The 4,585-nt window shown below is 41.7% G+C and overlaps 1 pseudogene; it reads right to left on the reverse strand.

Moving 5' to 3' along the window:
* Positions 1-3,629: 3,629 nt before the first annotated feature.
* LOC121025816 (60S ribosomal protein L23a-like) lies at positions 3,630-4,110 on the reverse strand (annotated as a pseudogene).
* Between the last annotated feature and the right edge of the window lie 475 nt (positions 4,111-4,585).

The following is a 4,585-nucleotide window of genomic DNA, read 5'->3' on the forward strand; positions in this document are numbered from 1 at the left end:
ATATTCGTTAATGTTACAATGATAGTCTCTGGATATTTACATCAAATAAATATTTCTTAAGTGTCAGGTACTAGAAAATTTACAATGAGGTTCATGAACCACATCATATTTCTATTGGTCAGCTCTGTTGTAGACATTCCCGTGACGAATAACTATAAACCCTCCATAGTCTCAATTTAATTTACCCTCTCTGACAACCACCTCCTACCTTTCCAGCTCACTCCCTCTGGTTTACCACCAGGATCCTCTGAGCCTGCTCCTTTTCCACTCTTCCTCTTGCCTTTGATGTTTTCCCTTCATTCTTTTTCCATTTCATAATCAATGACCATAAGGGTCTGTTTCCATCCATTCTCAATTCTCTTGCTCTTCTTTCATTTTAACTTAGTTGCTTCGGGGGCACCTGGGTGGCTCAGGTCATGATCTCACAGTATGTGTGCTGACAGCTCAGAGCCTGGAGTCTGCTTCAGATTTTGTGCCCCCCCCCCCCACTTGTGCTTTCTCTCTCTCTCAAAAACAAACATTAAAATAAAACAATAACTCCGTTACTTGGTGAAACCACAGCCTTGGTTACAACAACCTTCCACCTGTGCCCTCCTATGCCACCGAACATGTCTGGACAAAAATGCACAGCCATATGGACTGCTCAAATTTTCGCTTCAAGGACTTAATCCTCTAATCCAGTGGTTCTCAAGCTTTCCTGGGCAGAAGAATCTCCTGGAGGGCGTCTCATCCCAGGGTTAAATATTTGCCAGGTCTGGCATGGGGCCCAATAATTTGCATTTCTAGCAATTTCTCGGGTAGAGCTGAGCCTGCTGGTCATGGAACCGCACTTTGGGAACCACTGCTCACCCTCATCTATTCATCCTACCATTCTTCCAGATAAATAATTTACACCTTATTTTGTCTCTCCAAACCTTCAACAAATTCACTCTCATCCTCACTCTGGCTGATGTCTTCACTTCATGCTTCAATGGGAACTTTGAAGAACAAAATTAGAGGGGAACTTGTGCATTCTTTCAAAACCACTCCACCTTCCTACGTCCAGCTGCAACCATATACTCTTCTTGCAATCTGTGCTATGGATGAATCTTCTCTGCAACTTCCTACGACCAGTTTTCTCATGGGAAGTCATTCCCTTATGTCTCACCCCTCAATGCCTGGTTCCGGCCAAGTCTCTCTTCCTTCTCCTACATCAACAAGTAAGTATTCCTTCTTTCCCCAATAGATTACAGATGTGCTCTTTCTCGCATATTAAGATAATTGCCTCACTCCTTCCCATTTTCTCACCAGCCTCTGCTCTAGTTCTCTGTTCCCATTTACAGAAAAGTATCCAAAATGATCGCTTGTATCCATTGTCTCTCATTTCCTTTTTCTGCAATCACTTTGGAAACTACTCCAATCAACCATTTCCCCCTCAATCCATAAGAACTCTTTTGTCAAGATCACCAATAACCTCCATGTTGCTAAATCCAACGTTCAATTTTTGGTGCTTATGTTACTTGACCTTTCACTCTCAATGGACTCTCGTCCATCTCCTGGTGCTTTCCTATACATTCTGCACTTACCTTTCGGGACACTACACTTTCTTGGTTTTCCTCCCACCTCACTCAACAGCTCTTTTTCAGTCCCCTCTGTTCATTCCTCTTTCCCCCTAAGGTAGTAACAATGAAGTATCGCAGGTTTGTTTCTTGGTCTTCTTTTCCTCTCTATCTATACCCAATCCCTTGGTGATCTTATCATTTTCCATGATGTTAAATGGCGTTGAAATGTCAATGACCCCCAAATTCATACCTCCAGCCCAAATATGGTTCCTGAACGCCACACGTTTTCCAACTGTCACCCCGACATTTCCTTTTGGATTTCTAAGCAACTTCTCAAACTCAGAACGTCCTAAATTGATCTCATTCTCCTCCCTCATTCAAAACCTGCTCCTACCACTGTCTTAACGTCAGAAGCTAATGATGACTCCATCTTTCAAATTGCTGAGAGCAAACTCCCGGAGTCATCCTTGAATCTTTCTTGAGATCTTACATCTCTCATCCGACCTTACTAGAAATTCTATTGCCTCTACTTTCAAAATAGATCCACAAGCTGACTACTTCTCACCACCTACACTAGTCTAAGCCGCCGTCATATTTTGCCTGGATTACTGCACTCTCCTGGAAACCGGTCCCTCTGCCTCTGCATTTGCCTCCATGTAGTCCAGTCTCTACAGAGAAGCCAGAATGACTTAAAACCGATTTATTATGCAGTCCCTCTGCCCCAAATCCTCCAATGGCTTCCCTGCTCACTCAGAGTGAAGACCAAAATACTTAAAGTAGCCCAACAAGGCTCTATCTCCATAACTTACCTCTGTGACTACATTTCCTACTACTCTCCCCTTCCTCACACTCCTCCAGCTATACTGACCTCCCAGTTATTCCCCCCCCCCCCCATGCCAGGTAATCTCCCACTCTAGGGCCTTTCTTCCAGCATATCTCAATCAACTACTATTATACCTAATGCAGAGCAAACAATAAATACAGTGGCATATGTAAATGAATGAGAAGAGTTGTGAGTTAAAAAGAAATAACATTCGGGGGCACCTGGGTGGCTCAGTCGGTTGAGAGTCAGACTTCGGCTCAGGTCATGATCTCACAGTCTGTGAGTTCAAGTCCTACATCAGGCTCACCGCTGTCAGCCTGTCAGGGTGGAGCCTCCTTTGGATCCAGTCTCCCAATCTCTGCCCCTCCCCTACTCACACTCACTCTCTCTCTCAAAAAATGAAAAGAAAAGAAAAGAAAAGAAAAGAAAAGAAAAGAAAAGAAAAGAAAAGAAAAGAGAAAAGAGTAGCATTCTGAAAGTGTCTAAAGCCAGAAAAGTGCTTGGCATGTTCAAAAGGTCAAGTGAAAGGAGATAAAGTTGTAGTACGAAGATTTTCATCAGTCAGGGTCTGTAGGCCATAGTAAGGGTTGTGGAGCTTATATTTTAAGCGTGATGGAAAGATACTGAAGATCCTTGAATGGCATTTATATGCTTCCATTTCTGATTAATAAGGATCACGCTCAGTTCGATGGAGATTTGACTATAGGTTGATAAGGTCAAAGCTTATTACGATGGTCCAAATCAGGGAGGATGATAGCTTACATTATTACGATGGACCTACTGGAAGTGGACCAAAGTGCAGGAGTCTAGGCAATTGTTTTAAATGGCCTAAATAAAATTAGTTTGTCGAGAAAGTTTCTGTATTTTCATTTTGAATCATGAGGTCCTTATACTTGCAAATTAAATTAGTAAGAGCTTCAAAAACTTATCACAATAAAAACACTGAAGTACCTTTTTTCTACTTTGAAGTTTGCCATGAAAGATAAGTCAAAGTCCTGATTTTGGAGTATCAAAACTAAAATCTACACTCTGGAAAAGTCCAACGGTTTTAAAAGGAAATGTATGAGGCTATTTGAAAGAGGACTCCATAAACAACACAGGGTTTTTTTGGCTTCCATAATTCAAAGTTTCTTTTAATTGGGTCTCACAGATTAACGGAATTTTAGAAGTTACTTGAATAAAATTATTCCTGTCTCAATGAACCTTTTTTTTTTTTTTTAATGGTGAAAAAAACGTGTATTTGTATTTCACCAGCTGGACACAGTTTAGATGATCCGAATTTTGTTGGCAACATCCAATGCATCATAGTCAGGAGCCAGTCACACAACTGCCTTTTCTCCATCGGGCCTGATCAGGGTGTTGACCTTGGCCACGTCAATGTCATAGAGCTTCTTCATAGCCTGCCTGATCTGGTGCTTGTCGGCCTTGACATCCACAATGAACACAAGTGTGCTGTTGTCTTCTATTCTCTTCATGGCTGACTGGGTAGTCAGGGGGAACTTGGTGATGGCATAGTGGTCAAGCTGGTTTCTCCTGGGGCCCTTCTTTGAAGGATATTTGCTGCCTTCAGAGACGCAGTGTCTTAGGCCATAGGAATGTAGGTGAGAGGAGGATCTTTCTTTTGTGACTGTGGCCACCTTTCAGCACCATTTTCTTGGCCTTCAAAGCCTTGGCTTTGGCTTTGGCAGGAGCAGCGTCTTCCTTCTTTGCCTCCTGCACCGTCTTTGTGAAAGGCCAAGGAACCATTTTTAATCACTTAAATTCCTAACACATTATTTGACAATAAAACAAAGACTCTATTGTTTTCCCAATTTGGATAAAATCCAATACATAGATTCATTCCGAAGTTATTCTAGGAAAATCCTTAAAAACTTTCACCTTTACAGGAGCCTTAGTGCTTCCGTCCCTCCTTACCAGACAGGGTCTCAATTCTATTGCAAGCTTTTAGAAGAAAAGAGAAACAATTCTTCCTTTCCACAGAATAATAGCTACCACTTATCGAGTACTACATACGACGCTGTGCTAAAGTGCTCTTCCTTTATTATAACATCTAATCATCTACGACAACTTTATGAAATAGGTACCATTATTATTAACATGCTGTGGATGAAGAATCTAAGACTCAGTGAGAGTAAGTAACTTAACCAACACCACACACTCTAGATGGGAAAGTAGTGATGTGAATCCAAATCTAATGTGGCCTGTTTTCTTTGCATTTCAA

The sequence above is a fragment of the Herpailurus yagouaroundi genome, unplaced genomic scaffold (genome assembly GCF_014898765.1).
Source record: "Herpailurus yagouaroundi ecotype Mexico unplaced genomic scaffold, PumYag 67702, whole genome shotgun sequence".
In the NCBI taxonomy this organism is placed as follows: Eukaryota; Metazoa; Chordata; class Mammalia; order Carnivora; family Felidae; genus Herpailurus; species Herpailurus yagouaroundi.